Genomic DNA, 14,541 nt, shown 5'->3' on the forward strand with positions numbered 1-14,541 from the left:
TGATTAACCATTACATTATTTAGTCACATAGCAAGACATCAAAAAAAAAAAGTAGAGTCAATGTAAAAAAAAAAAAAAATAAATAAATAAATAAATAAATAAATAAATAAATAAATAAATAAAACAAAACTGAGTAAATACAAAGGAATAGAGATGTTTTGTTCTGTATATGAATATTAAAGCACAATTCACAACTTAAGAGTCTGGTCTTGTGCTGATTAGGGACAGTTAGCAGAGTGAAAAGTGTTTCAGCCCTACAACTCCAAGCATGCCCTTCTGGTAAGAATTCAAAACCCAAAAGCACCTCCATTAAGCTTGAAGCACATTTTCTTTCTAGACTCTGAATTTCATGAATCACAGTCTTTAGCTGCTGTCATTTTAGGCTAGAACCACAGATAAATCTTCTTTACATACGGACATTGGACTCCTATATCTTTTAAGACTTTGGAACTCACTTGAAGTTTCAACTCTTTATGGAGCTCTTGTTTTCCTCCACCTTTGGCACCCAGTTTGGTTAGGAGCCTGGTCTGTATCTCTTCCTCAATAACTTGGCCATACCGTCCTCTTTGTCATTACTTTCTTCATGTTTAAATCCTGTCCATTAAACTCTATATTTCCTGATAAGGTCTATGACCAGCATTGTAGGCACATGCTAAGAACTCAATACATGAATTGAATGAATAGTCATTGGCCTGGGCACATTTATCATTTTGTTGATTAATCTCCCAGAATTAGCTCTTGAGTCTCATATAGTTCTTTCTTTCTTCACTTGGGATACTAGGGTTTTTTTTTCTTTTCTCTTTTTTTTTTCTTTTCTTCTTTCTTTCTTGCTTTCTTGCTTTTTTGCTTTCTTTCCACTTTCCAGTCAACTGCTTTTGTAAAGGAAAGGATAAAAAGGAGAAAGGAAGGGATGTCTGGGTGGCTCAGTTGGTTAAGCATCTGTCTTCAGCTCAGGTCATGATCCCAGAGTCCTGGGATCCAGCCCCACATCAGCATCAGGCTCTCTGCTCAGCAGGGTGCCTACTTCTCCCTCTCCCTCTGCCTGCCACTGTACCTACTTCTGTGGGAGCTCCCTTGCTCTCTCTCTCTCTCTCCCTATCTCTGTCAAATAAATTAAAACCTTTTTAAAAAAGGAAGGAGAAAGGAAGAAATTGTGCACAGGAAAAAGAAAATAAGAGAGAGAGGAAATAAATTGCAAAAATAAAGAAGGACAAAGAGGAAATTTACATTGAAAGAAAATCAATATATACTTAATTACGAGATTTAATGATGTTGTATATAAACAGTTGGAAAAGTAAACAAGCAATGTAAATTTCTGAATGGAGTGGGGAGAATAAATGCATCTTTTCAAAAGTACTTTCGCCAATATGGAATAAAAGAAAGGCTATAAGCTTTAGAGGCAGTCAAATCTGGGCTTAAAATCTGTCTCCCATCCTCTCCAAAATTATCACTCTGGGGAAATCACAGCTTCTACTTAGTCTGTGTCTTTATTTGTAGGATGGAAATAATGATGTGTACCCTGTAGGGTAAAATTCGTGTTAGGATTAAAAGTGATAAAGCTGGAAAGTAAGTGCCTGGTACCCAGAAGCTCAACAAATCCTTTTCCACAAATCCTCTTCATTAAAAAATAGTGTGTATCAATGAGCAGGTGACTGGAATTCTCTGCCTCAATTTGGAGTTAGTGAGACCTTGACTGCTCACAGATATACTGACTGTACAAAGTAGAAGCAGATCTCCAGGAAAGACTAGTTCAACAGAGATAAATTATTGGTATTTGATCAATCACCTATGATGACACTGATAATGCTTTTTTATTAGGTTGAGTTTTAATTCTATAATTTTGCCATTTCTTTTTAACTGGTTCATGTATCTCCTTCTTTTTAACTGGTTCATGTATCTCCTTTCTCAAGGAACTTTAAAGGTTAAAAGAGACAGTTTTTTTCTGTACGGCAAAATAACTATGAAAACAAAGACTTTTCATTAAAAAATCACTTTATTAGGTATTATTATATCACAATACTCAATGTGGAACATAATGCTGAGGAAAGTATTGGAAGAATAGAGAAGAATAGAGAAACACATCTATAATTGCATTCGTTAATCTGATTTTCAATATTTTAAAATGAATTGTGGAAAATTGTTAGGTGTCCAAACTTCATAAATACTTTTATCTCCCTGAAGATCATTTAAATTCCACTAAAATACAACTGTTTTTCCTTCTTTACAAAATCTGTAATATTTTTTAAAATCCTCTTTCTTCCTTTGGGTGCATGGACAAAATTAGATGAAGAACAGAAATTAATCTGTCCTATGACTAATGATGATTATACAATTACGATCTGCCATTGCAGATATTTACCAGGTGCTTCCTGTGTACGTGGTATTGAGCTTCTAAAGATACAGGTTAAGGGAGGGGAATCAGCACACAGCCTCTGTCCAAAGAGTCCATGGGGAATTGGCTGCTATTTGTCCTAGACCGAGATGTCTGGATTATGCCTGTTCCAACATTAGAAGCTTCCGAACACAGAACTGTTTAATAAGCTCAGTGATCTCTAAGAAACATTTGCCAGAAAGAAAACCTGAGGATCATGATTTCAAAGTGACTCAAACAGAGCTTTTTACTACAAAGTGTCTTTTCAATTAGAATGCTGGAAATCAGACAGTGCTAAGATGTAAGGTAACAAGGGCGGGCAAGTTAGGGCTGCCTACCGCTCGATGGGACTCTTCCTTTCACGTTTAATTCAGCTCCTTGAAGAAACCTGGGGTGAAGCAGATACCAATTCTTTGCATTTTCTCCCTTGTTTCGGCTCTGAGTGCCTTTATATAGTCCATTATTCCTTAAGTCTACTGTGAAGCAGCTATTAGTTTTTAAAAGCTTTTGTTTCCAAGAGGTAGCCTTTTACCTCCCACAACAAGAAAATAAAATGACTAAATACTACAAGCTCAGGCCTGTTTCTAATCATGGGGAGATTAAATGAGGGGATCATTTGACAGTCTCTGTATGTTGGAAACATCAACTAATGACCTTTATTTCTAACGACCTAGGCCCTCAGGCAATGAACCCAGACAACACTGATTAAGAGAGAAGCCTGCTGGTTTTTACAGCTATATAAAATAGAAGGAGTCTTTGTGCTAATAGAGAAGGGGTAAGGCAGAGAAAGAAATGTAAAAATGAATGAGCTATAAAAAAAGGAAGGGCTTTTTTTTTCTTTATGCTATGTGTTAGAAAATTAATTAGCAACTAGGAAGGCTCAGAAATAATTTTGAGTTAACGTGTGGGACTAAGACTCTGGAATCGACAAATTAAAATAAAAAAGTTATCCACTAAATTCTGTGAACTTGGCCTACACAGCCTCCGGGAAATGTGTTATTGTCTAAAGGCAGCCACATCAAGCACCTGAGACTTAGCAGAGTCCTGGCCAATTTCCCACCTGACTTCAGTAGTGGGTTTAGCCATTAATATAGTAATAGTCCTCAGGGGTCTCTCCTGTTAAGTGCTCTTTCTGTTCTCCTGAAGTGGCACCAGGGGACTGCTCTACTGCTCCTCTTGGCAGGGTGTTTTTTACTCAGGCACCGCCCACTGGTTGAAACACTTCCTTGACATTATTGTCTAAACTTTGTTTAACCATTGTTCATCCATTTGTCCCTGTCCTGGACTTTACTGAATCCAGCTGGTTCAAATCTTTTTAAAATGAAAAGGGATTTTTCATTTAAAAAAGACTTTAATACTTAAATCCATATTGACTTCAACTACTCATTGATTTTCAACTATTAGGATGTCCACACATAAAGAAACTTTTTGCAGTTGCATTAGAAAATTTCTTATTAAAAATAATCTGAAGTACAAAGATTGTGAAAAAACATAGAAGCAGGTTGAATGCAGTTAAAATCACCCACAACCCACTTAGAAATAACCACTTTTAATAGTTGGCTGTATTTCTAAAGAATCTTTCTTTCTGAGAAGGTTGAGTTCACAGAGTGTATAGAATTTGTATACTACTCCTTGTACTTAACAGTATACTGTGAGAATTTTCCCATTATATTGGAAACACAATTTGTATTGGCAATCCAATGCTGGGCATGCAGAATGTAGAACTCCAGTAGATAGTCCACATAAAGATAATCAGATCAAACAACTAGTTATTTCAAAACCAATAAGCACATGATGAATAGCTAATTCTTAAATTCTGCCTCCTGGTTAATATATGAATACAAATTGATAAATTGTCGCTTCTAAGCTCATGAATAAGATTATTAATTTAATTAACTTATCACTTATTAAAATGCTTCCATATGAAGAATAAGGAACAATGATTTAGATCATTGTTAGGGAAAAAATAATTAACTCTACCTCTATATGACCATTTTATTGAGTGTATTTTATTTGTAAATCTTGAGAGTTTCAAAGGGCGAAAATGGTTTTTCTCCTCCTTTGTAAAGATGTAGTTGAACTAAACAATCATATCTTTTCCTGTCTCATTAATCAATTCAACAAATGTTACTACCAGAGACTATGCTAGGTGTTACCAGTACTACAGAAAACTAGGTAGAAGACAGTTTGGGACTCTTAGAGCTTACCTTCTAATAAGATGAGAAAATAAACTAATTAGAGAAGGAAAATTTACATGCTGGACAGCTCTGTGGGTATGGCTGAGACTTCTCTCGGCAGAGTCCTCCCTGCTGAGGTTGAGACCAAACAGTGACAGTGTGAAGATGTGTAGGGAAAGCATTCAGTCAGAAGAAAGAGCATATGCAAGGTCTGTGAGGTAAGAAAGCCCCTGGTTCTGTGGGGGACAAAAAGGAAGTCAGTTACTGGGGATGGTTGAGTGAAGTAAGAAGGGTATTGCCAGGATGATGGAGAGTGGATAAAGCCAGATATATGAAGTGCCTTATAGGTCATTGTAAGTATTGAGTTGGGGGCTGAGGATACCAGATGATTCATATTCCTCTGGGTTCCATAGAAAGGTGGGGATTTCCATTTCTCAGGAGGGAAACGAGGTATGAAGAGTCTTTACCTAAGAGAAGTAGAGTATGTGTGACTCAGATCCTTCTGCATCCTCATTTTGGCTTAAAGGCACTGAGGATGAGTATAATTCTTTCCATATTCTGTTCTCCATAAAGAAAGCCAAAGCTGAGGCGACTTGCTAGAGATAGATCTGTAAATCAATAATTCAGTGATTCTGGACATTCTTGCATCTCTGCAAACCCAAACATGCCCTTGAGTAGATGATCCAGGGTTAGCTAGGTGATGAATACATCACTTTCTTCCATATTATCCATAAACTATAAAAAACATTTAGTGAGACTGCCCTACTTAAAAATCTTAACTCATTTAATCCTTGTAATGATCCTAAGAGTTGAGCATGATTATTTTCTCTATTTTACAGATAGGGAAATTGAGACACAAGGATGTAATAACTGAAAGTCAAGTACACAACTAGAAAGTAGAAGAGCTGGAATTTGAACTCAGATTTTCTGTCTCCAAAGTATCAATACTGCATCATTAATACTTCTTCTAGTCTGCTATTTATCTAGAGTACTTTGCAATAAAAAATGTGAATACAAGTAGTATGGGAGACAGACTTTAAAATGACTTCATATTATCCCACCTCTGCATTCACACCCTTCTGTAATACTTTCACCCTGAGTATGAAAGGAACCTATTATTTGCTTACAAATAAGAGGATAAGGCAAAAGGCTGAGATGTCACTTCTAAGATTGTAATTTCTATCTTATTAGGAGACACTCCTTATTGACTCTTTCCCTTGCTGGTTTTGACAAAGTAAGCTAGCTCTTAGAAAGGCCCACAGAGGGGCACCTAGGTGGCTCAGTCAGTTAAGAATCTACCTTTGGCTCCTGAGATTGGAGCCCTGCATTGGGTTCCCTGCTCAGCAGGAAGCTGGCTTCTCCCTCTGCCTCTCCCCTCTGCTGGTGCATTCTCACATGCACACTCTCTTTCTCTCTCTCTCTAATAAATAAATTAAATCTTAAACAAAACAAAACAAAACAAAAAGGCCCACATGACAAGGAACTGAGAATGGCCTTTGGCCAACAATTAGCCAGGGGCTGAGGCCCCCTGCGAAAAGGGATAGAATCTTGTCAAGAGCCATATGAGCTTGAAAGTGGATCCCTTCCTATTGGACTTAAAGATGAGTCCCTTGCCCTGGTCAACACTTTGATTTCAGCCCACTAGCTGGTCTAGATTCCTGAAACTCAGAAACTAAATATGTGACTTCTTAGCCACTAAGTTTATGGTAATTTGCCATATAGTGATAGATAACTAATACAAATAGAAACAGGATAGATACATTACATATAATATATATAATATTATATATAGTAGATATATACAGGCTATTATATGTATATAATAGATACATAGGCTATTATATCTATATAATAGATATATAACAGATATATAGGCTACAGTGCCAGTATAGTAGTGACCTATTGGCATCGGTAAACTTTTCCCTACTTATCTCCTATCTCTGCTTCAAGTTGTGATACTCCCACAACCTGGGTGGGTGTTTCTCTGGAGCTGGATATATTATGCCCTTCCTAGAACTGTGACTTCTTCCTCCTCACAGGTGAAGTCAACAGGGTTGGGCTACCATTCTGAAACCACTGAGGCCCACAATAGTGTCCCATGCCTTGATAAAATACAGTCGCTTTGAATGACTTTGCATATCCTATTCCTCCCTGGACCACCTCTCCTGGGACTGACCACCGGAAGCAATTACTTCTTTCCCACTGACACCCTCACTCCACAGCACACTCATGAAAAGTGGAAATACATTACAATTGGTCTGATTGCATTGTTCTGTATAGAAAGAAAAAAGAATAGCAAGGAAAATTAGTCAATCTAGAAGTCAAGTAACAGTGGTCATTAAAAAGTTGCTCCTCGTGATCATCAAGACAGTGTGGTACTGGCTCAAAACAGACACACAGATCAATGGAACAGAATAGAGAATCCAGAAATGGACCCTCAACTCTATGGTCAACTAATATTAGGCAAAGCAGGAAAGACTAGCCACTGGAAAAAGGACAGTCTCTTCAATAAATGGTGCTGGGGAAATTGGACAGCCACATGCAGAAGAATGAAACTGGACCATTCTCTTACACCATACACAAAGATAAACTCAAAATGGATGAAAGATCTAAATGTGAGACCAGAATCCATCAAAATCCTAGAGAAGAACACCACAATGAGATACCACCTCACACCAGTGAGCATGGTGAAAATTAACAAGACAGGAAACCACAAATGTTAGAGAGGATGTGGAGAAAGGGGAACCCTATTGCACTGTTGGTGGGAATGTGAACTGGTGCAGCCACTCTGGAAAACTATGTGGAGGTTCCTCAAAGAGTTAAAAATAGAGCTACCTATGACCCAGCAATTGCACTGCTGGGAATTTACCCCAAAGATACAGATGCAGTGAAACGCCAGGACACCTGCACCCCGATGTTTCTAGCAGCAATGTCCACAATAGCCAAACTGTGGAAGGAGCCTCGGTGTCCATCGAAAGATGAATGGATAAGAAGATGTGGTCTATGTATACAATGGAATATTACTCAGCCATTAGAAGTGACAAATACCCACCATTTGCTTCAACGTGGATAGAACTGGAGGGTATTATGCTGAGTGAAGTAAGTCAATCAGAGAAGGACAAACATTATTTGGTCTCATTCATTTGGGGAATATAAATAATAGTGAAAGGGGAAAGGAGAGAAAATGAGTGGGAAATATCAGTGAGGGTGACAGATCATGAGAGACTCCTAACTCTGGGAAATGAACAGGGGTGGTGGAAAGGGAGGTGGGGGGGGTGGGGGTGACTGGGTGACAGGCACTGAGGGGGGCACTTGATGGGATGAGCACTGGGTGTTATGCTATATGTTGGCAAATCGAACTCCAATAAAAAATATACATACATACATACATACATAATTGTTCCTCATATCAGAGTCCTTGTAGTTTATAAACCAATTTGTAGTTGCTCTCCTACCTTTACTGAATAACTCAATGAATGCTTTTTGAAGAGCAAAATAAATGAAAGAGTCAAATGACCAATTTCATTTATGGCAGGGATATCTGGAAAGGGACAAGCAGCAGAAAGGAAAGATACAAGAGAGAATGATGAGAGAAAGAGAGACCAAAACAATAGTATTTTTTGTCCCTAACATTAAAAGGACAGCTAAAGCAAACAACACTAAATCTACATGCTTCTCTTGCCTTCTCCATCTTTAACAGGTCTGGAGTCAGAACAGCTTTCATAAATGCCACAGCCACCTTTCTTTATACACCATTTTAGAAATTATTCCATTTACTAAATAGATTTCCACTAGTCAATACCATCTGTTTAGGTGCTGAGGTAAGATGAATTCTGACAATTTAAAAATATCATAGAGGGCAGTGTACTATTATATGTGTAAAGATAATTAATTGCATCCCCCAAAGATTTCACTACCTTCTAAGATTTTGTTGTTATTATTGGCTAATATTAACGGGACATTGGATGAAGAACACAGTCCAGAACATGACACAGGCCAATCCCCCAGCTGAAATAAAGCCTTATATTCAGCTAATAAATCTTTACAAGAAGTAGAAGTGTGGTAGTTTTTAAATCTTGTTCACTAACTTAAACAAAATATTTATTCATTTAGTATACTGCAGGTTAAGAGGAAAACAGTGATTCTAAATGTTGAGGCCTGATCAGATATATAACCTCCAAGTGGCAGCTAGAATTTTAATATAGAATACTGATATTATCTATAATGAGTTACTGAGAAAAGTATATATGGTCAATTTGGTATTTTGTGCACTAAAACTAGCACTTCAAAGCCTTCATTTATTATAAGCATATGAAAAAGTCAACATTCTCAGTATTAAAAGTCAAATTCATGTTATCAATTTAAATTTCTTTTTTTTCAATTTAGATTTCATTTATACACTGGATTAATTTTTTCTCCAAATACACCTGCTTTCTCCTTTTTTTTTAATTTTTGTTTTAATCTTTGTGAAATACATCACATTGCACCAGAGACCTAGGTTAAAAAATCTAGAATCATTCTAGGGTTTTACTTCATATTTAGTCACTATACGCGTTGGATTTCAAGGTCTTGATTCAGCCTCCTTATAATGCTGTGAAGCTACTGCTTCCCCATCACGACTGGAGATTCCTTTTGATATGTCTTGCCTGTACTTCTGAAACAGTATCCAAAATTGTCTTGGCTTCTATCTGTGCTCCCCTCATACTTGTCCTCCCCAGCTGAAGCCAACATGATCTACCTAGGGTCAACTTCAGTATTATTAACTCTCTCCTCTAAAACCATGCAATGTTCATTCAACACCTTTTGACTGAAGTTCCAATCTTTCAGAACAACATACAGAGTCCTAAAGAATGACACACAGGGTCCTTCAGAATTCTATCTATAGCTGTTTTTGTTTTTTGTTTTGTTTTGCTTTTCTTAACAAAGCCCACTGTGTGCCAATGCTTTGTCAAACTACTTAAGGTCCTTTTATTTGTCACAGTCCCTCATTCCAGTTATACCCGGTTATGCCATTCCTCTGCAGCTTTTCTATTCCTACTTGCACTGTCTGGGAGACCTTCACTCTTCTGACCAGCTAAAGAACATCTGGCCTTCTTTTAACACTCAACTCGTGTGTTTGGCATTTTTAAAAGATTTATTTATTTATTTCAGAGAGAAAGAGAGACAGAGTGCATGAGCAGGGGGAGGGGCAGAGGGAGAAAGAAAGGGGAAACAAACGCCCTGTTGAGTGCAGAGCCAGATACCCCCAGATCATGAGATCATGACCTGAGCTGAAACCAAGAGTCAAATGCTTAACCGACTGAGCCACACAGGTGCCCCAGTCTTCTCATGACAACTTCCCTATTCCCTCCTCATCCAAATAGAATTGACCACTCCTAAACCTTTATCTACAATCTACTTTTTCTATATTTTCATAATCTGTAATATTTTTGTGCATTATTTGTTATCATTACCATCTAGGTCATAAGCAGCTAAAAAAAAGAGAGAGAAAATTTGTTTTCACATAGTGAGCCCCTAGAACCAGTCCATTTAAAACTTGATGTCAAAATAATGAATACATTTTCTTATATAAATTATTCCATTTATATAGCTTTTCCTAATATATATTTGATTTTCATTTGATCAAAAAACCATAAAATGATCATAATATGTAGCAATAAACATATTTGAAACATACACTGTATATTTCCCCCCTTGGATACTCTACCTTTTACTATGCTTTGTCCTTCATTTCAAGCAGCTAGACAGTTTGCTACTCAACACCTTATGCAACAAGGCAGAAAAGAGACATGCCATGCCTATTATTTTCTAAGAGCATAATTCCCTTAGCAAATGGAAAAACACTATGTATATTATTAATATTTAGGAGAGGTAGATTGAAGAAGGTAAGCTCCACTCTCACTCCAAAAAGAAAATTTTCCACTGGAAAAGAAGCAAGTGAGTGATGGCACATGATGAAGTCAGGATATTAAATGAGTGGTTCCCTCCCAATCACAGAGTCTAAACCTTATTTCCCAAACAGCACCGTGGAAGTAGAAAAAAAAAAAAAAAAAAAAGGCAAGCCTTTAGACAAGCTTCCAGGGATTTCTGTGCCTTATTTCTGAATGGAAATAGCAGCATGATTCTTGTGCCTATCAATGAGGAATGGAACTACAGGAAATAGGGCCAGGGCGTAAGGCAAGGAGGAAAAAAAATCCCTGAGTGGCAACATATGTGGATTGGTAACTGGGTGCAGACAAGAAGATGGACCTAACCAATACTGAAAGAAGATATTTAGGACCTAATAAGCCTCTCCAATGCCTTGTCCTATGTGAGATTTCCCAAAGCTTAGTATTACCTTGGAAAAATAGGAAGGGTAGGTTATGTCTTAAATAAAATTATGTTTCTGCCATATCGGCAGAAATGTAGTTGAGTTATAGAAAATAAACTCACTGAGGGGATCCCTGGGTGGCTCAGCGGTTTAGCGCCCGCCTTTGGTCCAGGGTGTGATCCTGGTGGCCGGGGATGGAGTCCCACGTCGGGCTCCCGGTGCATGGAGCCTGCTTCTCCCTCCTCCTGTGTCTCTGCCTCTCTCTCTCTCTCTCTCTCTCTCTATCATAAATAAATAAATAAATAAATAAATAAATAAATAAATAAATAAATAATCTTTAAAAAAAGAAAAGAAACTCACAGAGATTTCTACTTTCTGTATAAATTTGAGACAGAGTCTATCTCCAGCCAACTAACCGGTTTACTTTTGGCTGATTCATTTTCCAGTCACTTTTACAACTTCTTATTGAATGCCCTATCAGTTACTCAGGTGATTGAGTCAGCCATTCATATCACCATGATTGACAGATTTTTAATAAGGTAACTTTTGCCAATTAAATATAAATGCATATGCCTCACTACTCAGTACTATTATGTTTACTGGTACTCAACTTCAATTAATTCTTGGCTTGATTTCAAATTCCTCATATTTTAAGGAATTCAATGTGATTTTACAAGAAAATTGTTTAGAAAGTTCCACCACCACTCTTTTTGGCCCAACTGAGAATAACTGACTTGCACTTTTCTCAAGGAATGTACTGTTGTTGTTTTTTTATAGTTTATAAAGATTTGTGTGATTTTCTTGTTTTCTCTTCTCCTGTGAGCACTGGCAGGTCTATTTATTTTTGTGAATTAAACATTTTTGGGGGGACACCTGGGTGGCTCAGCAGTTGAGCATCTGCCTTTGGCTCAAGGCATGATCCCGGAATCTGGATTGAGTCCCACATCAGGTTCCCTGCAGGGAGCCTACTTCTCCTTCTGCCTGTGTCTCTCCCTCTCTCTCTCTGTGTGTCTCTCATGAATAAAAAAATAAATAAATAAATATTTTTTAAAAAATTTGTATCTCCTATGGAGTAGAGTAGACTTGTTTAAAGGTAGGGGTGCTCCACAGATATCTAGTGAATGAATGAGAAAAACAGTAAGTCATAATTATATTCTATAGAGCCAAAGTCACAAATGCATTTTAGAACCAAAACACATGAGGATAGAAAAGAATCCTGCCTATGGCCAAGAAAAATGTTACTATTCAAACTAATTCCTTCTTAAATAATGTTTCGAATTTAGGTATTTTGAATCACAAAATATCCTGATAAGTTACAAGTTCTCTTAAAAGAGTAATATTTAGGATATTCATGGGGTTTTCCAGAAGTTACAGGTCACTTTGGAAAAATATTTAACTGGATATTCATGCAGCGAGCTAGATAATCCTCTCTAGGGGATATTTTGTTTTTGTGTACATGGGAGTCTGAGTAATGTTCTTTTGAAGATTATCTTATACCATGAGGTGAGGTACTGTATCGGGTACCAGCTGCAATCTCCACATGGTTTTCTGTTCTAGTTTTGGAAAAACACATTGAAATAGACACATCTGAACATGATAAATGCAGGGATCACTGTAGCCGAGTCCTGTGCTCTGTAGGAAAGGATGCAGACAGTCAGTCAGATGGAGAGTTTAAAAGGGCATCCTGGCTGCCTAAGCAATCTGAAAACCATCAAAAGTGATAAATCTAGTGATATTCCCAGGTCATGTTCCAACCTTACAGTTCGAGTATAACCAAAGTTCAATTTATGATCTAATTTCTCCACTACATACTATCATAGTATGGTTTCCTTCTTGACAACATCACTTTTTGTCAACTGGGGTTCCATTCACCCACTCATACCAAACATTAAGTTCTAGTTCTCTTATTATTCGTTGCCCAGAATGAAATTGTACTGATGTTGTATATAATCTAAATGTGTGATATTGCCTTGTTATAATCCTGTCTAATGTTTATCATTCAGATTTGTGCATGCCTCTTGCCACTCACGTATATTGTGTGTCTGCCTTGAATCACATCTACCAGATGTCCCAACTACATTGATGAAACATGATAAACCAAAAATATGATTTCTTTTGTATTAATAATATCTGGTATAGATCTGTATCTCCTAAAAAAAAACATTTTATTGCCTCTTTCCATATTTTTTTTCAGTATCTGCTCCATCCTGGACACAGTGATAGGCACTAGAAACGCATTTGACTGACTCATACTGAAAAGCCACAAGAGGAAAAGTGCCCATTAATGACTCAGAATGAGAATATCCATAGTGATGGTAAAGAGGGACTCCTGGGTAAAATGTCAGAAGGTTATGAATGTCTGATTAACCTCTCCTCACATTCTCACTGAAACACAGCACAAAATAAAAGGTAATATGGAAAGATTTGAAAGCACTGGAACTATTTTTTTCAATTTGTCAAATATCAATAGAATGTCCACCAACCAAAGTGTGATGAAGCCTTGAGGCAAAACAGCAGGTGCACACTAAGGAGAAAACATGATACTCAGCAGTATTGCAATCATTCACTCCCTACAGACCCAGACTTTTTTGTAACTAGAGGAAAATAAGTCACACCCTTATAATACTGGACCTAGTTTATAGAGCATTCAAAGATGTTTAAACCTTTCTCCCAGTCACATACTTCTTTTTATGCAATAATTCTTTCCTGCTTCAATTTCTACAAATGTGCTGTATTTGAAGGAGGAAAAAAGATGTATGTTAGTGCTTTATGTCTGGCAGTAGCTGTCAGGGACTTCACCCTGCCAAGGCATAGGAACAATACAATCTGGTCACTGCGGCTTACCATTTATTATCCTGAGAAAAGGCATTCTATAAAGTCTTTCCATTCATTCTGAAATAGGTAATTTCTGATACAAAATTAGAAGTTTTTTTCTGCTGTGTTTAAAAATACTGTAAACACTGAAACAAGTAAGATAAAACAAAATCTTGAGAGAGTTGTAGGTCAAAATATTAATAGTTGCTTTTCTTTCTCATTTTAGTATTTTCTTCATTTGTCAAATTTTCTAAAATAAACTTGTTTTATTCTTGCAGTCTTAAAGACTAATTCTCCAAAATAACTCCGTGAAACGATTTAAACTAGGTCAATCTTATGCTTTCAACAGACACTAGGACAGCTGGGATCTTGCTCTATTGGATTTGATTCAAAGATGATGTAGAATTTTGTGTTCTACACAGGAATTGCCATATGAGTCAACAGACTATATGACCTTGTTCAGACTTTAACTAGATAGGCTGGCTACACCAAGTGCTTGAAATATCTGCCTCTGAGGAAACTCAGAGTGAACAGGAATTGAACCAAATGATTTGTCAGAACACAGTGACTATTCAAGTAATTATCAAGAAGATGAGAGTTAATACATTTCACAAAAATCTCATCTCTGCCAGAACAATAGGAAATAGAATATTTCTTGGTAATGGTATCATTGATACGATATGCTTCGAAAATTTTAATTTCAAAAAAAAATTTTTTGAAAGAAAGAAAGAGTAAGGCGGGGAGGGGCAGAAGGAGAGGGAGAAAGACCATCTTAAACAGGCTCTGAGCTGGGGGCAGAGCCTGAAGTGGGGTTTGATCTCACAACCATGACATCACGATCTGAGTCGAAATCAAGAGTCAGACACTTA

The sequence above is a fragment of the Canis aureus genome, chromosome 33 (genome assembly GCF_053574225.1).
Source record: "Canis aureus isolate CA01 chromosome 33, VMU_Caureus_v.1.0, whole genome shotgun sequence".
NCBI lineage: Eukaryota > Metazoa > Chordata > Mammalia > Carnivora > Canidae > Canis > Canis aureus.